The sequence below is a fragment of the Lathamus discolor genome, chromosome 2 (assembly GCF_037157495.1).
Source record: "Lathamus discolor isolate bLatDis1 chromosome 2, bLatDis1.hap1, whole genome shotgun sequence".
Taxonomy (NCBI): Eukaryota; Metazoa; Chordata; class Aves; order Psittaciformes; family Psittacidae; genus Lathamus; species Lathamus discolor.
Window position 1 is genome coordinate 148,161,599 of NC_088885.1, and position 22,763 is coordinate 148,184,361.

A 22,763-nucleotide genomic window follows, 5' to 3' on the forward strand; every position below is an offset into this window, starting at 1 on the left:
GGAGGACTTTAGCTTGTCTGCTCCAGGACAAATCCCATCAGCTTGTAGCAGAGATCCCACTTTTGCTAACACAGAAGCTGCTTTTCATTCTTCCTGCCAAAGCAGCCTGGCCTGCCTGGTCCCGCAGTGAGGTCATAACTCAGGGTTGATCACATCACAGCACGTTGCCATGGCGATGCTTGAACTGTCACAAAGGATGTGCGCTGTGATTTCACAGCAGATGGGCTGTGAGGGAGGAAGCCCTCATTTAAATTTTAAAAATTGCTTTAGTAATTAGCAAGAGCAATAGAAAAAGACATTAAAGAGAAAAGAAAAATCCCCAAACCGCCACTCTCAACAAAGGTTACACATTCACGTGGGATCTGCAGGTTGTCCACAGGGGAGGACAGCTGAGCTGCTGCTCCGAGTTCACCCAGCTCTTGGGATCGATGATGGATCCATAAAACTCTGGAGCCTTCCTGGCTGCAGGAGGCCTGGTGCAGTGGCGAGCAATGGAAGCCCCCTGCACATCAGTGCATTTCAAAGCACAGAGCTGGGCCAGCTGCCCTTCACAAGCACCTGTTAGGAATGGCAGAGGGCAGGCGGAGGGTGCCGCAGGCTTTATTAACACACAAACTGCCTAGCGGAAAGGGAGGTGTAGCAGCCTGGCTTCAGAAGTTTTTAGCAAGGAGCTGGCTTAGGTACTTCCATGGCCTCTCTGAATACAGCACATGAGCATTCCAGAGTCACACCGGTGTGCTTGCACTTGCGTCCTGTCAGGGACACGGTGAAGTGTTACCCCTCAAAGGTGATAGTGAAATGCCTTGGCCCCCTAATGCTCAGCACTGACATTCCACAGTGGTCTTGCCCTACATCCTCAGCATCTCTCTTGCAGAACAATAGCCCAGTCACACCTATTGCCCCTGAACTTGAGAACTGAGATCAACAGCAAACAACAGAAGCAGAGCCTATGGTGTCATGGTGCAGCCCTGCTCCCTCCTCAGGCTTCTCCATCCCTGGCAGTGACCTTGAGGAAGAAAAGCCCCAGGTCCCCATTGCCATGGCCACCATGGCTGTTGCAGAGACACCAGCATCCCCCGGCTCACTGCAGCAGCTCTCTTCCACTCCACAGCAGCTCAGCAACCTCAAGGCAGAATTAGATCTCACTCTGCTCTGCCTGCAGCAGTCAATGCACGTGGTGTTTCAGGGACCTTGGGCTGAGTCCTCATATTTAATGGGGAGAGCAGACTTCAATGCAGCATGTTCCTCGTTTGTTCAGTGACTAACTGTTGATCTCTCTAAGAATAAGCCAGATGGTTCCCGTGATAAGTGATCAGCTCTCCTGGAGTTTTTGAAACAGAAAAAAGACAGATGCCTGCATGCCTCTTGCCAGGACCCATCTTAGGCTCAGGCAATGCGTGCAAATGCTTAGGGAAGTTGCGCTCAGGGTATTCACTCCATCCAGGCTTAACAACTAATCTCCCCCATCAGCCCTGCGTCCTGAATGGGAGCATCCTGTCTTCTGACAGCTTCCCCCATCTTAAGGACACTATAAATCATAAGATCAGCCTTATAATTGGATCAGACTTTGATATTGCTTTGCTCTTCTGTGCATTTATACTAACATCTCGTTTTGCAGACAGCACATCTGATCAGTCCCTACTACCTGAGCTTGCATTTGCACACCCCAGTGACTGAGAACACTGGTGGGGTCGACAAAGAGCTTCAGCAAAGGAGAAAGCTTGATCTGGGAAGTTGTATTTTTGGGGGAGAAAAAAACCAAAACACACAGTTTGGGGAGTGAATGGCAAATACACACATCTAAAGAGCTTTGTTTCTCTGCCACAACACATGCTGACCACCAGCCAAGCACTGCTTCCTGCCCTCAGCTAAGAGATCAAGATCTCCACAGAAGAGGGAAAAAGAGGTAGCAGTGTTCATGTGCTGACTTCTTTTTATTTAGTTTTTCACCTTAATTTCTACTGATGCCTGTATCGAAGGCCTAACGCTACCTGAGCTGTCACTAACAGCGCCAAATGAGAGCTGGGGAATCACTGTACCTGTGAAGAACTGGGTGAAAGAAAAGTTAGAAGCAAGCTGTAAAAATTAGCAATTGAGGCTGGTCTTGGTTCTTCCCAAAGACAGCTCTAAGGCAGCAGCTTGGCCTGACAGCCTTGGGCTGGGTCACCTCACCCAGCAGAAGTAAACACGTCCTGAAGCTCACAGTCCACCCATTTGCTGATGCATCCTGTAGGCAAAACTCCACTTGATCCCACAGTGTTAGGCCAGGATAAACACGAGCAACATGTAGCCACACACTCAACAGAAAATGACTCTCCAGTTCTTCTATTTACATACCTCTGTTTTGGCTCTTAAAGGATGCACATTCCCTTTGAGGATATTTAACTTAATCTTTTCAGATCAACATTCAGAACTGCACCTCCAAGAGAGGGAATTAGATCTGTAATGCTGACTCAGCCTGCAATTTCACAGGATTAAACAGTCAGAAAGAAACCATTAAGCTAAAGAAGACTGAAACACATGCGACAGTACATATGTCAGACACTCACTCACCTCCTCACCATAAAATATATAGACACACATATCCATAACATATATCAGTACACAGTTCATTATCTCTGACCGAGGTATTATTTCACAGGCAAGCTTGCAACTTCCTCAAAGGGCTTTATGGAGCAGATGTCACTTTAAATCTAGAGAAAGTGTGTCGAGGAAATGGAAAGGGCACTAGATTTAAAGCAAGCAAGTGCTCTGCCCTCACTTTCCTAGGGAATTGTGCACGCATGTTCACTGTGCTTTGTAATCAGAGTGGCTTCCATTTGTGTTCTTAATGAAAACGAGAGCCCTTATGCAAAAGAAATCTAAATTTGCAAATTTCCTTTTTGCATCTCCTTCTGTAAAAGCAGTTCCCATTTTATTGTGTTACCCTGCATCATTTTAATGTTATGTTTCTATAAATGAGTTACATACCGAGACTCAGCAAGATTATTCACCTTGCATTTATCGCTGGTACTTCTATTTTTTAGGGGGGAAGACATGATTTCCTAAGGAATCAAGGCTTTTTTAATTAGAAACTCTCATCATAACGCAGTTCTCTCATCCTTCAGTAAACTTTTTGATCCTCTCACTTCAATTAAATGTAACAGAATTGGAGCTAACTGATTAACCACAAGCTTCCTAAAAGACAGCACCTGGGTGGAGATGCCACACAGCCGCCTGGTCCCACTGCTCAAGGAATTTGATGACCAGGTCGAAAAACATTCACAGAACAGACTCCTGTGTGCCATATTTTGCACTTCGATGTGGGAAAATGCAAAGTCACAGACAAGCAGGTATCCTTAGGCTTACCTCCTCTGTCTGAGCAGCTTGGCCAGCAGTAACATTGAATACACACTGCTTAGAGAAATGTCCTGAGTTTGTTCATTTAGGATGGCAATAGTAACTGGTGCAATTATAAACCCACAACCTCCTCATTTTGAACACAGTGTATTATGCCACATATTCAATTAACTTTCAGCTCCTAATTTGTGTGACATCATCCAGGATTTGGGGGAAGGCAGAAGAGCCCCACTGGTGCCCTTGCTTGTTGCAGGGATCGCTTGGACCTCAGGTTAGAACTGTCTTTGTTACAGCCAGGGCTTAAAGTCTGAGACCGGACCCGGCTCCCACTGACGGCCCTGTTTTGCACTTGAAAGGCAGCATTAGCTGCCGTATCACCCAATCAATCAAAGAGCCTTTTGCATTTGGCAAAGCAAAAGAAGTTAAAGAGGCCTTAAAGTAAGTGTCAATTAGGACAAGCGCAAAAGATGATTCTTCACCTGCTTTCCATTGATCAGCCCTTTCAAACGTATTTGATACTCATAAGCATAGTAGCCTTATTAAAACACTTCGGCTTTTCTTTCTTTTCTAAACCATAGAAACGGAATTTGAGACAGTAGGGAAAAAAGTGTCCTGGGGGAAATATCTTTGCCCCCTAAAATAGGTTTGGTTTTGTTTGTTTATTTCTTTCTTTCTTTCCCAGGCATTCAAAATTCAGAACTATTGTCAGGGCTGAACAGCTACTGAAGAGTTCAACAAAATATATTCTGTAGTATTTATATCAGAAAACGAATTTCCATTAAAAAACCCTGAATGCCACGAGCGTCAGCAAGCTCTAATGGTCATCTTCTATGTGCCCAGCGAGCGCGGAGAAGGATGCCTATGCTTGTCCCTTCCTAACAGCTAAGAGGAAAAGTGAGTGGAAATCTCGGAGCTGGTGGCAGCTAGGAAAGAATCTATTCTGTTATCAAATACTTGCAGAAACTGTACTCAGTCAGGCAGTCAAAAATACGCCTACTCAGATAAGGGTATCCCTGCACAGAAATCTCTTGACACTGCTTTGACATATTTACGTTCTTCCGCGATTATTCAGTTGCAGTAACTTGGAGCTCCTCTGCTGACACTCTCTTACCAGCCGGTCCCCAGCCCTACGCGGGGAAGTGAAACAAAACGTTGCCCAAAGAAGTTACCCAGGTGGGTTGAGGTCTATAGCCCGGCTTTGACTGCACACTGGTGATCCGGGGCAAAGCCTTTGGAGCTTTAACTCTACAATTAAGAGATTGATTTAATGCGCCCTAATCAAAGACACCGCATGGCAGATAGCACACCCCTGAAGTTACGGTGAGATTATTCTACTCGTAAATCCTATTAGCCCGGACTTGTTGGAAGATCTGCTATCTAGGAGCAAGATAAAATCGGTAAATTATTTATTTTAATTAATTCATTGAAGCAAAGAGAAAATAGCCTGGGTCCTATATGTCTACATCTCTTTGGCAGACAGAGGTGCAAGAGTTCAGTGACAGTTTTAAATGGGGGAAAGGATTCCTGCGATGCAGCAGAGGAGCAGAGATTGCAGCAGCAGCATCCCTCGGAAATACACACCACCTTCTGCAAAGCAATAAACACCCATCGCCTGAAGCCCACCAAAATCGGGTGTCTTGGAAAACCTCCATCACAAGCCGAGGATGAAGAAATGCATTCTACCTCCCCAGGTAACCTGCCCCTCTTCGGAGGGGTGGCAGCCCCAGGGACGGGGCACAGCGTCCTCCAGCCCTTCATCATCTCACCGCCGTCCCGACAGCGCCGGTCCAGACCCCGCCGTCTTTCTAACGGGGTTCTAACCTTGCAGCCCCGACAGCGGGGATCCAGCCGGGGTCCAGCCCCCGCCGTCCCGATAGCAGGACGCTAAGATGGGGGTCCTATGCCCACTTCCTACGACGAGAGTCCAGCCTCTCCCATCCCCACACGGAGAGGTCCGTCCCACGCCATCCGGACAGACAGTACTTTCCCCCAGCCCCTATACCGAGGAGCCGTACCTCGCCCCCCCTGCCCCCCCGCTCCCACCACGACCCCCGGCTCAGCCCGGCGGGTCATGAATGGGGACGGGGGTGCGACGGGGACTGGCGATGGCATCTGCCGGGGCGGGCACGGGCAGGGGGTGTCACACACGGGGAGTGCAGCTCGGGGGGCGGGGGGTGTTTAAGGGGCGCGTGTAAACCCGTCGGCGCGGAGCCGGAGGAAGAGCGGCCGGAGCCGGGAGGGGAGAGGGTGGGGGGCACAGCCCCGCTCGCAACTTTCCGCCGCGCCGAGGTACCCCGGCGGCCGCGCCGGCGGTGGTATCGTATGCAAATACGCACGCTGACGTCAGAGATCATGTGGGTTTTGGCGTAGATCCCCACCGATCGAGGGCTCTTTTTTTTTTTTATTATTTTTCCTTTTTTTTTTTTTTTTTTTTTATTTTTTCCCTTTTCTCCCCGTTTTTTTTTTTTTTAATTTTCTTTCCTTCTTTTCCCGTGCGCCGCGCGCGTGGCGGTGCGCGCGTGTTTCCCCCCCGCGTTGCGCGCGGCGCGGCGGGGGCGCGGGGTCCCGCGGGCTGGCGCGGCGGCGCGCGGAGGGGCGCGGAGCGGCGCGCGGAGCCCCGGTGCCGCTCCGCACGGGACTGTCGGTGCCGCCGCCCTGGGCGCAGGTAGGAAAACTTCCCAGGCTGCTTCCTCCCCTCTCACCCCCCCTCCTTTAACCTCCCGCTTCCCCCGGCGGCCCCCGCCCCGCACACGGGCGCTCGCCGGCGCTCCAGCCCCGGCCGCTCGCACCCAACTTTTCCTCCCGCACAAACTGTCCGGTTCCCGGGACGCCGGCGGCGACCGGGAGCGGGGGGAGCGGAGGGGACCGCGGGGGGTGGGAGCCGGGAGGGTTGTTCGGGTGGGCTCTTAATGGTTTATCGCTGTATGTTTAATTTTTCGGCATGCCGCCTCCTCCCCCCCCCCGCCCTCCTCCCCGCTCCCCGCCGCTCCCGATCGCAAGTTTGGGTGAAGAGGGGGAGGCAGCAGGAGGAGGAAGGGGAGGGGGGGGGTGAAATATGTCTACGTTTGTCTGTGTCGACATCAGCAACACAAAATATGGCGTCCGCTTTCGACAGGGCGTTACGTAGAGGCGAGCTGGGCGATTTTGTCAGTGCGGGCTCTAAACCGGAGCCGCCGGTTCCCGCGGGGGGGGACACACGGCCGCGGCCGCCCGGGGGTGCCGCAGGCGCGGGAGGGGCCCCGCCGCCACGCGTGGCTCAGCGGCCGCACTTGGCAGCGGTTCCTCCTGCTTTAATTTGTGATTATGTTTTTCCTCTCCGCCCCCTTTCCTTCCCCCCCCCCTTCCCCCCGATCCTCCCCGCTACCGGTTCCCCCGTGACGCCGTGGCCGGGCTCGGGGGCTGCTGGCGGGGGTTGCGGGGAGCTGCGGGCTGGTGGCACCGCGCCGGGACCGCGGCGGGGCAGAGCCGGGCTCCCCGCTCCGCCTCCCCCCTCACCCCCCCAGCGCCTTCCTGTGGCGTTTTATTTCTCCGGGATGGGGAGGCTGGGGAAACTCGGCCCGTGGCGCGCTGCATCCACTTTTATTGGTGAGGAGGGGTGACTTTCCTTTTGTTTTAGCTGTTTTCCAAAGGCATCACCAGCCGCCTCCTTTTTTTCCTTCCTTCTGTCCCTCTGGGATGAGGGAGATAGCAAAAGACACAGATTTTTCTCCCCTCTTTGCTAGGAATAAAACTTGCAAGTGGAGTTGGGATATGCCTGCCTGACTTCGGGGTATCCTTCTGCCCAGCTTTTCCTTGAGCCCTTTATTTCACTTTGCCGGTGGGAACTCCTCCCGAGTGAAAGACTGCCTGGAAGAGGACATGACCCTGATTTCCTTGCCCCTTGAGTTGCCCAGGCACCTCTCCGATGACAGATCTGATGGTGATGCCCATCCTCTCGGGGCAGGTGCTCCTTCTCAACCATGGGAGCTTGTGAGGGCCTGCTTGGGCAGGGAGAAACTCGGCAAAAGTTTGGGGTTGGAAGGTGGAGAGCAGAAAGGGAAAAAGCATCCAAAGAAGTAGGAATGGGAGGGAAGAAAAGGACTTGGTGTGTGGGAAGGTGAGCTGGTGGTGGGGGTCAGCACCTCCTGCCAGCAGGTCCTGAGGCAGCAGTGAGGGGAGCAGCAGACAAGGGTGGTGAATGAACCAAGGGTGGCTTGTGAGCCAGCAGCTCTGGCACCAGGGGGGGTCTCCCAGCAATGCCAGGAGTGCAGTGAAAGGCTGTCAGCTAGGCAAAACTGCTCTTTCCTGTTAGATCTTCTTTTGTCCCACATGTGTCAAGATCCAAGTTCAGGAAGGGGTTTTAGCGCATCCGTTAGTGGAGCAATGACAGTCATCCCAACAAAAAGAAAACCTTTCAAAATTGGGGCTGAAAACGAAAATGTCAAATGTCTCAATGTAATTCTTTTACAGCAAATGATGGTAAATCTTTACTGCTCTCTGCTTCACCATCCAGCTCACCTACAAATCATCCACATGTAGTTGGTCAGTTAGTTGTCTTTTGTTGTTTGGTTTTGGTTTTAAACTTAGAGCAGGGTTTGTCTCTCCTGGCTCGGGCTGGGATGGTTGTGAAGGCGCAGGTGTGACCAGCAGGGTCTGATGTCTCTAGCAGAAACCTCTTGCATGCAGCCCTATGGGCAATGGCATGTGGAGTAGCACTGCTGTGTGCTGCCGTGGTTTTACTAGACCGGTAGAGGAGTAATTTTGTTGTTTAAGAGGTATCTGTGACTGAAGTGCTTTGCCAGTGTAATGTATCCCTGTCCTGCTGAAGCCTTTCTCATGTAGATGTGACTTCAGTCTCTTGTATGAACCCTGCAGCTCTTTGAAACACAGAATTGCAAATTGATCTCCGGGTCAGGGAAAGCAAGGTACTGGCCAACAGTCAGGGAGAATATAAATGCTAAAAAGCAACAGCACTTTTAAAGTTGTTGTCTGGTCTGTTAGGAGCGGTGTTTATCCCCTTCCAGGCAGAAAGCTCTCCCATGTGCATCCTCTCTTCCCGTACGTATGCTGAACTTGGTGCTGGGAAGCACTTATAGATGTATATAGGGCAGTTAGGAGCTCAAAGCCTGCCTGATTACTCACCTTCGTGAAATGACATTTGTCTTGCCTGCCCACCCCAAAAATTCTGCTGTCAATGTTTCATCCCACAGGACATATTTGCTGTCAGTGTTTAAAAGGTGTGTGCTCCTTCCAACCACTGTCTCTCAAAGTACCACTTTCTTTGTCTTTTACCCTAGTTACAATCTGTAGTTTCTAAGCTGTGTCTGTAAAACCAATAGCCCATTGTATGAGACAGCCCAAGTTGGCAGCATCACATTTGGTTCCTTTTTGTTAGAGAGGGGGAGTTTTATTGAGTTTTTATTAAAAGTCAAAAAAAGCTGACATTCGATATAGGAAAGTTACTGCTTCTCACATTTTCAAACCAGTTTCAAACTGCTGCAGTGAGAACACCACAGGTTTTGCTCATCCTCATACAAGATGAAGATTTTAATGCCAGGCATGACATCACTGTATTCGCATGTGCGACGTCTTCGGGTTTTATTTCTTTTAGCTTTGCTCTAACTCAGATGATCCTTGGCAGTATTATTTGGAGTCTCTCTGGTTGGGATGTTTTGACCCATATCTAAATTATTTTCAAGTGTGGCCACTTAAGGAGTGAAAACATCCACTGAAAATAAATCTAAATCGTATTTTGGTCATAATCTGTTTAGAAATGGACAGTGTCACTTGAAACACTGAGATTTTACCTGCCTGAGTTTTTATGTGCCTGAGATTTTACCATGGCTGTCAGGTTGCCATAAAGCTGCCTTTGCTTTTTAGGTTGAGAAAGTGTAATCCTAGCTTTGAGTTCAAGGGTAATCCAGCAAGTGTGTTGCTTTCCCTAAAAGTTATTGCAGACTGAGGTTTGCAATGTGCACATCTGCATGATAGTATCTGTTCCTGTTGAAAGTAAGTAATAAACAAAAGTTGGCATTAAAATAATCTATGAAGGCTTTAACTTAAAGCCATTAAAGTAATTGCTGCCCTTTTGTCAAGGTGTGTTTCCATGTGTAGCTTCAGCTGGAGCTAATATTAGAGGTGTTAGCTTGTTCTATCAAGCCCTCAAAAATAGGTAGGTCTGAAGTTTACTGGGTGTCACGGTTCAGTTCAGTCCCAGGGCACAGTAACTGGGTTGATCTATGAAAAAGCTGGAAAAGCTGTTGATTTCCATAATGTTGCAAATACTTTTCAAGCAGGGCTGTGTTTGAGAGTTAGGTTTGCAAACATGTAGCAAAATGGGAATGAAGTGAGTCAGGCCCTTGGAAGATGAAGGGACAAGAGCTCAGTTCCAGCCTTAACCATCCCGGGGCAGTTCAGATACCACCGACCCAGGCCTCCCTCCCGCACACCACCTTTGCAAGTCAGAAGGGTTGTTTGTTTTGTCTTTATAAACATGCATTTGGGGTTGTTTCAAGAAACTCTGTGGGTTTGGATATAAGACAATGCCCTTGGCAAGCTTTCCTCCGAACCGAGAGGCAAAATGTGCTTCTGAAGTGAAAACTGGATTTTCCTTAAGCTGAATTTACCTAAAATGGCCAGCATGGTGAGTCTGCTGGTGAAACCAGGAGATCCGGTCACACTGAGGGGGATGTGTGAAGTGGCTTTGAATTGAGCAGTGAAGAAGCCTCAGATGGGTGAGTTTTGTAGTGAGCAGAGGGAGAATGACACGGGCAAGCAAAGGAGGTTTTGGCATTGATAACCAGGAGGGGACTTTAAAGGAGTCCTCCTAGGGTGGGGGTTATTCTGGTAGTTGAGGACATAGGTTGTGGTGCAACGTGCCCTTGAGCTCATGGATGAGATGAATGTGCCCAAACTGCCTGCAGCAAGTGATGCCCCAAGCAGGTCTGGCCATGGGAAAGCTCATGTCAGTGCTTGGTGGAGGGCAGCATCTGGATCTGGAGGGCTGACGGAGAAGGGATGGAGGGCTGGAAAGCAAATGGAGAAGAAAGTGATCTGTAACACCTGTGTGGTCAGAAATCACACACTGGGAGCTAGGGGGGACACGAACGACAGGGATTTCAATTTTTGACAACCTTTTGTGGATCAGCCCAGTGTGCAGGGTACACACCGATGTGCCGGGTCGTGAAGGCAGGGCACATGCAAGGAATTTGGTGTCACTCTGGCAGCAAGCTTCCCCAGCTACATCTACTGTTTATAGCCTCTTTAGGTTGTGGCCCCTGGGCAGATTTCCAGCAGGGACCTACCTGATCTAGCAAAGCAAAGCCTGCTCATCACTTGCTTGCCTCTCAGATTAACTTTTGCACACATTTTGGAAGGATATTGCAAATCCCCCACCCAGCCATAGACTACAGGTTAAGCAGGTCCAATAATCAGGGCTCACCCTTGGGCTCAGTTGTCACCCACACCCTTCATAAGCTCTGAAGTGAGGTGGGTCTTCTCTGTCTCTTGCTGCCCTTCATCTCACAGCCATGTGAAGTTTGCTGGCTGCCCAGCCCCCAGGGGGTCTGGCTTAAAGGGCAGAAGCAGCATCTATAGGATCATAGAACCATAGAAGGGTTTAGGTTGAAAAGGACCTTTAAAGATTATTTCATCCAACATCCCCTGCAACTCAGAGCCCCGTCCAACCTGACCTTGAACACTGCCAGTGATGGAGCATCCACAGCTTCACTGGGCAACCTGTTGCAGTGTCTCACCACCCTCACTGTAAAAAACTTCTTATGTCCAATCCCTCTTTCAGTTTAAAACCATTGCTCTTCATCCGGTTACTACAGGCTTTGGCAAAAAGTGAGCGTAGATATATTTCAGACTACTTACTATCTCATTACACAAGGATATCCAGATCCTGTGAATGCATGAGCACTTTGGTGGGGTCAGCATCCCACAACCACACTGAAAGCTTGCTCCTTGGGTGAATTTGCTGGTTGTAGTTTTATCATCCCAGCCCTGCCTGATGAGTTTGATACGTGACACTAGCAAAATATGTGCTTTTGCTGGTGTAACAGACCTTCTGCTCATGGGTTTTGCCAGCACAGCTGCATCAGTGACATATCCTGCCCTGGGCTGATAGAACCGCATGGTAAGCGTTAGTGGTACAGACCTGACATGAGACATTCCCATGCAGAGATGTCTGCTGTCACGTGCTTGCTCAACTCTTGATGTTTGCACATCAACACTTCGTTCTGGGAAACCCTTTTTACTGCTTGAGTTAAGCCCAAGTTAAGCCCAGTCCTCCCTGCAGGAGCTTGCACTGGGGCTCTGGGGCACAGGAGTGGGTACATCCTGGACCGAACACAGGTGTCTCTGTGCACATCACAGAGTTCCCTCCAGACCAGTGTTATCTAATTTCCCAGATCTCCCACTTGAGAGACTCCTCCAGAGCCTAAAATTCATCTCCTCTCCTGGAAAAAATGTGTCAAAGCTGAAAACCAAAGTTATTTCCCTTGTGGTACTCTGCTCACTGTCCTCTTAGCTATGAGTTTGCATGGAAACAATCTCGGTGAGAACCAACCCTCTGCTTCAGACCCTTCTCTCTCAAGTGATATATAGATATGTATTAGTACTGGGTTTTAACTTGCGGTATTTTGGTGATGTGATTTATGATGTGGTCCCAGTTGGCACCAAGAGAGGGGACGATTAACTTCATGCGAGGAGTGGGAGGCGTGGGACAGGAGCTTCTCTCACTGGTTTCTGTGCCCTATTATGGGCCCAAAAATCTTAGTTTTCCTTCCTTCCCCCCTGCCCCTTCTTCCTGTCCTGCCCTTATTTCTCCTCTTAAATACTAAATATTTTTCTTTAACTCGCAACCTCAAATTACCTGTCAATTTTGGCTTCTCTTTTGTCCTAAATTGTGTGTTGTTCCCACAATGTTCTAGTAAGTGTTAAAACTGCAGTATTTCACTCATTGGAGCTTAAAACAAACAAGCAAACAAAGCTCCAAACACCAACGGGAAGAGGTTGTCTGGCTTGTTTGCAGTCAGTGATCATAACTAAGGCAGCCTCAAGTTCAGGGTTATTTAACCTAATGTCCAGTCAGATGAGTGGAGGAGGAAGTCCTGTGAGCAAAGCTGTATAGGGAAAAATACGTTTCCATTTTAAACAGAAGCTCATTGTTTGTGTTTGTTTGGTTGTTGCTTTTTTAAATAGCAACCAAAAGAAGCAGGTTCTGAGCTGCTCCTTAAAGGCACCCTCGGGTGGGTTTAATAAAATGCCAATGTTTCTCAAGAACTCCATGTGCCTTCCCTTGCCTCTGATGTACGTGTTCCTTTTTCTCACTCTTCAAGCTTTGGACTTCTTATGTATATCCCAGCCTAATTTCGTGCTTATTAGTTTCAGTTACTTCATGTTACACTCACTTGGATAACAGGAGTGGGAAAATGCTTGTTCCTGTCAAAAATCTTATCTGCAAGAAGAAAATCCAGGAGTAAACAGCTGGAGGTAGTAAGTTCTGTTGGATTTCTCAGAGCGCTGGGACAGAGGCCCCAGGAAGCAATGCGGGGAGGTTCTGGATCCTCTCAGGCCGGGGGAAGCCGGTACAAAGCAGACAGTGCCAGCATCGCCGAGCTTTGCTGGCGGAGCGCTGCTGATTCACTCTCGCAAGAAATAAAGGAAAGTCCTGATGGTTCTGGCCTGAAGTGTTTTTGAAGAGATGCCTTCCCCGCCTCTCTTCCTGCCTCCCACCTCTAAAGCAAATATGTTTTGTTGTGGGGTTGTTTTTTTTTCAGCATCCTCTTCAGCACGAACTGTCAGGCACCACAGGGAGTTTTTCCTTGTCTTTTGTCTCTCCAGAAACTGATTTATTTAAATGATATGCTGGGAGCACACTGCTGTTACAGGCTTCGGTGCTTGTCATCTTCCTGGGCTTCGGTACATTTTACTTGAAAACTGTGTAAGATGGGGTTATCCCTGAGGATTGCAGCTCTCCCGAACCTGAGGCTTTTCTGCATTTTTCCAACTAGACTTTCCTTCCCAGTCTTCTAAGAAGATCGTGTTGTATCACATCTCTTTATTTCCATATGACTGAAAGGTGAGGAAGTTGTTTGAATGCTTGCCTCCCTCCTGGGGAGAGTGCTTAGCTGCCTGGCTGGGTATCCATGTGGCTGTCGCTACTCCCACCCTTGGGATCACTGCACCAACACCCTCCTTTTCTTCAGCAAAAGGTGATTGCAGAGTTCTTTATCACTCGTTTATTTCCTTGTCAGTGTCTGGCATCCCCATTGCATCTCTTGCAGCCTGTCACAGTTAAGGTGCTGCCTTTCATTGCCGTCATGTCATGCTTGGTATGAGGAGGAGTCATGACCTCGCGGTTGCACATTTTTGGGATCTGTTTCTCATCACTCAAGACTCAGCAGCCAGGTATTTTTGAGAGCCAAAAGCCGTTTTACCTGGTTCTTAGCCTAAGAAACAGATCTCCCTAGCCTGTGTTCAGGTACAAGCATCTTCCCAGGAAGATGCGTTACCATTTTGAGGGTTAGGTTTCATTTTCTTTGAGAAGCCAGCAGTGATAAGATGCTGACAAAGCCTCACGTGAGGTGTTTGAACCAGGGAAGGTTTGTTGGGATGCTGCACATGAGAGATGGCGAATGCAGCAGAGTTCTCCGTGCAGCCGTGCCAGAATGCTGGGTGCAGGGGCTGGTGGCCACTGAGGACCTGCAGGATTTTGCCCAATGGGTAAGAAGTTTCCAGGTTCAAATGGTGATGAGTAAATTCAGAGGAAACTGCTGCCTTAGGAAACCTTAACCTTCCTCCATCTGCCTGGGATTCTCCAGCATCATTAAGGAAGGAATAAGTTTTGAAGCAATTGGAGTGATGAGGAAGAAGGATATGTTTGGAGGGAACCAAGTTCTTAATTTCTGTTAACTTGGCAGCTTCTCTTTCTCTAGACTTGGAGCATCCTCAGCTTTGCTGTTGCTAAAACAGTTTTACAGGACGCCCCTCCACTGCAATTCTGCTGGCATCTCATCTGCCTGCCTTTGGGGGATTGAGGTGGCTTGAAAAATGCTGTTGGAGGCAAACACAAGTTTCAAAATCTGCAGTTAATCAGATACAGGGGAAAAAAAAGTTAGCTCTCTAAAGTATTTTGCTTTCAAGCCTAAATATACTTGAAGTGCCTTAAATACTGTTTGCTTATCCTGTTGTCCTGGATCTTAGCCTTATCTATAAGTACCTTATTTTCGTGTTTTACCTTATTTTTACATGCTTACCCTCTTTGTGGTGGTCCAGGAGAGCATGCAAATACACAGTGTGTGTCTGAGCCAGAAGAGGAGCGATACAACGTATTATTTATGGCAGAAAGATCTCATACATTGGGATGATTTTAGCTCCAGCCCCATCTCTTCTCCATCAGCAGATCAGAGTGCCAAGCTGATAGATTTAATCTCCTGTATTCTGAACTCCTTTCTGTTCGCTCTGCCCTTGCTTCGTGGTGAGCACCAGTTTAGGAGGAAGCACATTGTAGAGAGCATGGTTTGCATTTTTAACTTCTTTGCAGTACCCTCTTGCTTCCCTTCTTCCCTCATCTGCCTGTTCCCACCATGCCATCACTTCAGAGGGCTCAGTCCACATTCCAGCGGGGAGCCTGCCACAGCAGGGTGCTTGCAGGGCAGGGAAGGTTCCTTTCCATCCACAAGGAAAGAGCTTTGTGCTTGATGGAATGAGGGACCTGCTTTGAAATGTGCTGTTACATGTGAATCACCCCCTGAAAAGTGTGTCAGGTACTTTGCAAGGAGGATATTGGGCATTTAACGTTAGCACTGCTGCATCCAAAAATTGGTAGTGATGTATGCAATATGCAGTACTGTATGACAGCGAATTTGTGGCTGTTTGCAGGCTGCTTTACTTACAGAAGGTAGCAGGATGGGGATTATCACCCCATCTCTGCCATGCTTTCACCTTTTCTTTTGGATATCTTGTATTCAACAATGTGAGGTGTAGTTTGCTGCCTTTGGTGTATTTGTACAGGAAAGCTGAATTCCTCCCTGAGCCTCCTCTCTGTATTGATTTCTGCAGCCAAGGTTAGAATTTGATCACATTTTTCAGTTAGCTGCCTTGGACTCAATCCATCCTTTCCTGTTTGCCTCTCCCTGGCACAAGCAGTGCCTCAGTAGATGAAGCTCTCACAGGATTGCTCAAAATGACTCGTGTTTTTATCAATGTGCTTTTGTTACTTTACTTTAATTGTTAACCTGGCTGCATTTTGTTCGTGTCTCTGTAGAGATGGAGGGTGTATTTGTTCCTTCTCACTCTTGCCATGATTGAATCTCAGGGTGGAGGCTACTACCAGGTGTCGCAAGGTCACTGTCGCTTTGGGTTTGGTTTGTGCATCTTACAGAAGAGTTCCTGCACTGAACTTCTGGCACAGACCAGCCAGGGGACCCTTCTGCTCACATTCATGATCGCTGGCCTGCACAGCAGTGGACTTGCCACCCTGTATTCTTGGTCTTTTACAACCTGCAGATACTCATCTCGAAACACTCTTCACCTTTCACTGTGGCCACTTGGCTTGGTTGGAGTTGCCGCTTGATTAGTTTTTGGCTAGCACATGAATGACACTTGTCCCTTTGATGTGTTTAAAAAGCAGTGAAAAATAAGTACTCAGGAATTTGAAAGCAGCAAGTTTAACACAGAATTAGTACTGAAACTTCTACAGTGTAGTGAAAAGAGGAGGAAAAATATCAAGAATCTTACTACTATTTTTGTTCCTTCTTTTTAAAATGAAACAGGCAGCTAATGGGAATCTGATTAAGACATATGTGAAGATGAGTAGGGGTATTTTAATCATTAACCTTTTTTTTTACTTGTCTTTGGTTTTGAAATATCCATTCTTAAATTATGTAAAATAAATCGTATGAGGGTTAGGAACAGCCCAATGCACATCCGGGTTTGGCAGGGTTCTTCATATGTGAAGTTACATCTTTAATGTGATTCAAATAGTTCAGTAGTAATAGTAATAAAGTCTTTAAATCAAGACTTATAACAACTTTAAGATGTTCCCCACTTAAAGCATGAAGGAATGTGACGTGCTGTGGGTTTTAAAAGGAAGCACTATACATTCATTCCTAGTTATGTACTTTATTATGTCCAAGTAGTTGTGGGGCTTTTTTTCCGAGGCATGTTGGGCAAATTATATTTTTTTAATCAAATGATAGAATAAAATAATTACTTGAAATTTAACACAGTAAACTGATTTTATAGGTCTTAATACAATGAGAATCTGTTAAGGTCACCTTTGATCTGCATTGAAAACAGGCGGGCAGAGTCTTGTTTGAAGGCAAGCAAAGCCAAGGACCACTTTTGTTAAAAATCAGAGCACATCATTCCGGGACTGTTGGAAGATGAGCAGTGGAAGCTTGTTGGAAGCCCACTGTTTAGGTGAGTGTTGGGTGTTGATAGGGAAGTTTTTTGTCTCTTCAGTGAGTGCCTGCAGATAGATAAGGCAAGTCATAGTTAATTATTTAACAAAGGGCTCAGTGCTCAGTTGCCTTTGACTCTTGGCTCTATTTAACATCTCTTGTTTTGAAGGGTGGAATTAAGACTGCAACACTGAAATTAAACTTTTTGTTTCCTTTTCTCCTTCCCGAAGAAAGCAAAGCTCTTGACTGCCAGCTCTGAGCATTATAGCCCTAGCAGCTGAAGTGCAAACTTCTGCACTCTGTGCTAAGGACGCTTACATAAAAGCGAGATATTCAGATTGCTTCCAAACCCCACTCAGTTCATGGGTTTGCTGTTGAAGAAGATGGGCCTGTGCTGTCACTATTCACCTGGAGGTCTTCAGGGAGTCTTTTTGCTACCAGTCCTTGCTACCAATACCTTTTTGTGCAGACCCCTATCAGCTGTTGAGCAGCTTCACATGTGACAAGCCAGATGTGATGTGACCTGAAGTCCAGGAGACCGATTATTCCTGAGGCCAGTGAAACTGATGCAAAACATTTTCCAGTGTGTTTGACTCGTGAGATTGAATTCTTGCATATGCTTGAAGAGGGGTCAGACTAACCCCTCTCCACTTCGTGGCCTGGTGATGGGGATCTCTCCTCCACACCCTGTCAGTTTTCATGAGACTGGTAGGAAGTTACTGCCTTCAAGATTTTCACCTCTGTCAAATGACAATCATTAGCCAGCAAATTAAAAGAACTGTAGTGCTGGGATTGATAGACCCACATGAACATGGAAGCAGCCGGAAACCAATGTCACAAATCCCTTAACAATCAGTGATGCTGGCAGGGATAAAAAGAAGGAAATGGAGTTTGGCAATGACTAAGCTTTTACCCAGTTCTTCTTGTCACCCCCTTTCGTTTTGCCCCTGCCTGGGCTGTAGCACTGGAGTTGCTCCCAGCAGCCTGACTGGCAGGCAGCAGCCTCTTGGTGCCCTTCCTGAGTAAAGCTCCCGGCAGGTGAAGGTACCAAGAGGTGATGTGCTTTTCTGGCTGCACACATACAGGCAAGGTGATGTCAGTTCAGAGGTATGATAGAGTAAGTACAGCAAAAACACCTTTTCACCGCAGTTTTCGATGCATGTGAGGCTGAAATCACAGGAGCTGTTCTTTGAAGTTGGCTGCTTAATTGCATTGTGAATTTGGCTTTCAGGGTGCAGCTTTGAACAAGCAGCTGAGACCTTTAAAAGGCCCAACAACCCCACTCTTTTTATTGGCATAAATGACTACATGCATTGTGTGGTCCTACCCGGGTAAGTGTTTGGGATGTTGCAGTTGTGTTTAAGACGCAGCACTGAGGCCTCTGTGTTCTCGCAGATGTACCCATAGCATCGGAGCAGTTGGTGCAGACCCTATGCAACAGTCTCCATCCCTGCTGGGTGACAACAGCAAGGCTGGGGGCTTGAGGCCAGTTCTGCTGGAGGTCCTGTGATCAAGACCTGGGTTTTGCCATGATGGGGAGGATTTGATAAAAGGATCAAGCCATTCCTTCACATTATCACATTGTAGTGAATGGGCGAACACTGCTGTTCTCGTCTTGCCTTTACCTCTGAGATCACCAGCAGCTGCTTCATTAACTATTAATGGCCTGCTCATTAATGCTGTAAAGGCTAGGACCAATCTTGCAAATTTTCTGGACTTCTTCCCCTGAAATATTTATGACTTGCTCACTGTGCAAAAGGGCAGGAGCAACAGCAAAGAACATGCCTCCAAGTTTTGTTGAGCATTATTAAAGAGCTCATGAATATGAAGAAGCTGGCAGATTCTCTCTTTTTTTTTTTTTGGCTTTCTGAGCTTGTGCTGCATGTCTGGCTGTAGGGGTTGAGCAGGCTGGTGGTTTGATGAAGCATCAGTGGCTCAGTTGGTCCCCTGATAAGCTGTTTCTGCAGGCAACCCTCTGTAACATGTCAGATTCATAACGAGACTAACTATTCTAGGGTCTGGTCTTCTGTCTTCTTAGCAGAGGTTTGGCTGCTTTACTGATGATTCATAGTTCCTGTAGTGCTTTCCTTTGCGTTGTGTTCTACAAGCACCAAGGTGTAAATGATACCTCCAGGGGAGGTTTTATTACTCTTGTTTAATAGGTGGGGAAACTGAAGCACAAAAGTTGAACAGCTTGCCTGGAGCTGAGCAGTGGGAAGCCTGCAGAGGGTGGAAGTGGTTTTGCCCAAAACTGTAATGTTACTTTTGATTAGTCTGGTTAGTGTGAAAGAGGGGAACACTCACCAAGCCTCATCTGAAGACATTGATACAAGTCATTCCTATCCTATCGCAAACAGAGCTCCTGCATGATCGCAGAGAGGAGCACTGAGTAACACTTTCCCTGGGAAGATGCTGGTTGTTTTAGCTCCCTCCAGTACCAAGAAGAGGCAGGGAAGCTATTTTTCCCTTCCATCCAGATTTTGGAGAGAAAATGGTGTTCTTCCCATCACTTTCATCTACAGCAATAAAGATTCTGTCCACCAAATCCCAACTGCAGCTCAGCTGGTGGTGCACCAGGCAGATTAAAATCTATATTTCTTTCCCACAGCTGTCTGCAGAGCAAACCCCAGTGTAAATACATGTGGGAGGCTTTTCTCTGTAAAGCAGGGCTATATGCTTTAAAGAGAACAGGTATGACCCCAGGAGTGAGGACCAGTCTGTACAGAGTTAAACGCCTTTTCCATATGCAGCCAGCTTTTAGAGTAACAAGGCTCCTGTGTGTTTGGAAGATGCAGGGTATGTCAGGAATGACCACCCTTTAACACTGCTTGAGCTTCTGGGCTTGCAGGTAGCACCAGAGTGGAGCCAGGCAGCAAAAAAGATCCGTATCAGAAGCATTTGCTGGTACAACTTTCTCATTATATCTTACAGAGTGTGAATATTCTGTCTCACATTGAATCAAATCACAAGGGATGCTTGGTTTCTCTCCTGGAGCCATTCCTTTCAGTTGATGGAGCAAAGTTATGGTGGATCCAGGATAGAATTTGTTCTGGCCTTCACCAAAACAGCGTTTAAGGGTTTATCTTAACAGCTTCATTTCATGTTGCTAGGACAAGGGGAAGGAAGAGCCTACTCAGGTAGCCCGGTAGTAGCCACAACTTAGCAGTAGAACGTGGTCATATTGTGCCGTGTATGACTGCAGCAGGCCCTGGTGGGACTGCATTAGCACAGTGATCTCCAGGAACATCCCGGCGGCGTGCTGAATGCCATCTGGTTTTGTCCTCAAAACTAGTGTGTCTCTAGGGAAGACCTCTGGGACTCTGCTGCTGCAAGAATAGCATCCAGATCTTGAGCAACCCTTGTCACTCTTTTTTGAAGCAATTCAATAGCTTCAATACCCATCTACCCAGGAAATGGGTAGATGCAGGAGTTGAGTCCCTATCCCTTGGCTCTTCCAGAGACAGCTGCAGTGGAGGCTGCAGAGCACATCGTCATTAATTATTAGTTACCAGTGGTGCTGGTACCTCTCCATCTGCGGAGCTGCTCTCTTCCTCATCTGAGATCTGCCTCCTCATCCCATGAAGCTCCATGTAAGTTTTAGGAGCCCCTTCCTCACTTCTTCCTTGGCGGTTAGTAGGAGTCTGCCCAAACAGACCCTGTTTCCCCTCTCTGAGTTTGGGGTTGAATCACAGGTGAGGAATGCTGGAAAATGTCTGCTCCTGAGCAGAGGGCAGGCCTGTGTAATTCAAAATATTGGGGGTGGTGTCTATCTCTGCTAAAGGCATCAATGATCAAGTGTCAATGGCATGAGAAAATACAGTGATTAATAACATTTTTAATAAGGTCACTGTATTCCGCAAAATAACTGGAAGAGGGAGGGGTTCTGTATAGAAACATGAGATTTTGGTTCCTTGGTGTCATAACGTGACCTAAAAGAGCTGCTGGCAGCAGAGAAGTTCCAGATGTGTCTTCTGTATTCTGCTCAGCTGCGGACTACGTTTCCAAGGAAAAAGCATGTCTGTTCACAGTCTTGGGCAGATTCCTGATTTCAACACGTTTGGTCTGAGGACAGGACCGTGCTTTGGAGGATGCTGCAATTCATTATTCATTTTCCTTTCCTGCCAGTGTACTCATGTCTTGTCAAGATAAAAATGATTGCTCACATTTATGAATAGTGGTTTCTAAAATCTAGCCTTTAAAGTGATGTCTTGGCATCTAAGTGATCAGTGAGGTATCAGTACTTCACTGGGACTTCTGGGTCTCCAGCGTTCTTGGTAGAAACCAAGCTGCATCTTGGGTCCTCAAGGGGGAGGTAACCAGGTTTGGAAATGCAGCTTAAATTCTCATGTGCTTTTAACTTGGTGGGTACTCCAGCCAACAGCCACTTTGGTTCACGGTAAATTCTGGCTCAGGAAAATGTGATCTAAGCCTAAAATTAAGAAGAAGAAAGGGCAAAACCAGACTTACAGTTCATGGGTAGAAATGGGGGAAACAGGACAGCCAGCCAAATAAAATTGCTCTGGGTTGAGTCTAGTATGAAGCTGTCCTGCAAGACTTGCTAACCTTGGACTTTTCAGAAGAATTTCATTTTTCTTTGGGATGTGTTCTCATTTTTGCCATTGATGCTGTTCATTTGTATTGTGCTTGCTTTAGCTTAAGGAGTGCGAATTTGCCTTCCAACTGCCATGCTTGAATAGTTGGGTCCATCCACACTAACATGATGTGATGGGGACCAAAACAGCACTCATCCAGAGTTTGCATATCAATGAAAACTGTCCTGTTGGGCTTCTTATAAAGCCATTTCTTTCAGGGCATCAGCATCTTAACTTGCTTGACATCATCCGATGGTTGCCACCTCCAGTGGACTGAGCAGCTCTGTGTGGAAAGGCACAAAGGCTGGATTTTGTGTTACGTGGGTTGTCGTGTATTCTGGGAAGTTAGCTTGCATCTCACCTCCTTCTGAAAATAGCTTGGGGTTAAGCCATGCCTACACTACAGAGTTCTGCCAGCAAAGCTGTACTGGCCAGGAAGTGTGAAGAGGTGTGATTCCTGAGCCACACAGCCGTGCTGGCACAGCCCTAAGGCACGGAGGCACGGTGTGCATACGCTGGGGAATCCACCCTTTCTCCAGCGTGCTGGGCTCTTGTAGACCTGAGCTTTGTTGCTATGGCCCTATCTGCTGTGTAGCATTTTGACAAGGTTACATGGGTGTTCCTCTGCTGCTGGTGTGCTTCTGGGGTCGTAGTTCCTGTGAATTTTTAACGGGGTGTTTTCATATCCTCCTCAAATAAAGCAGAGGTGAAAGGCACGTTTTAATGTTGCAGGTCCGCTCTCATCGTTCTTTGCAGGGTGGTTTTGATGTTCCCGACGTGCTCCGGAGCAGGGCACGGCAGCTGCTATTCTAGCTCTGTGCCATCGCATGCTGGATAGTGTTGCAAGATCCAAAAATAAAAAGTGGAAAAATATGCGGACAGAGGAAACAAGGCACAAGTTTACCTCTTGGGCAGAGCAACCCCCTTCCCTCCTCCTAGCCCAGATTCACCCCCTGAGTCAGAAAAGACGCATAACTGCTGGGTTTTTACCATCTACCCTGTCGTTGCACAGTTAGTTTTAATCCTTGTTGCCCTTCAAGAGCTTATGTTGTTACACTGCTACTACAGGTCCTTTAGTGAAATAACTGCTCCTTTCTTCCGCCCCAGCCTTTTAGTTACACATTTCTTTGCTTGAGAAAAACACAAGGTCATCCCCAGCCTCTGTGGAAAAGCAGAGAAGAGAGCAGTTTGTTGGTGCTTATTTTATCCCATCTCTCTTAAAATGCAAGCACCCGATACCTGCTTGGTTCTTTTGCATCCTAATAGTTGTAATATTAGTAAACAGAAATACTTAAAAATAATTAGTACATAGAAATATTGTATTGAAATGTTTTGTTTCAAGAATTAGAAGCACTGAAGAATAAAAATTGTTTATGCAGGATCAGGCAGGGAATTAAAACCTCCTTTTCTATAGCCTGGCTGGCACCATACCCTCTTGCTTCGG

General features: G+C 47.4%; 1 protein-coding gene across 5 annotated transcripts in view; it reads left to right on the forward strand.

Moving 5' to 3' along the window:
• Positions 1-5,900: 5,900 nt before the first annotated feature.
• ZHX2 (zinc fingers and homeoboxes 2) overlaps positions 5,901-22,763 on the forward strand; it is a 74,321-nt gene continuing 57,458 nt past the window's right edge. For 4 of the 5 annotated variants that reach the window (XR_010610278.1, XR_010610279.1, XM_065668885.1 and 1 more), the window contains exon 1: positions 5,903-6,004. The gene's annotated coding sequence lies outside the window, so the exon portion shown is untranslated. Of the gene's footprint in view, positions 6,005-22,763 lie in introns of all 5 variants that reach the window. The other variant, XM_065668884.1, reaches the window with a different exon arrangement.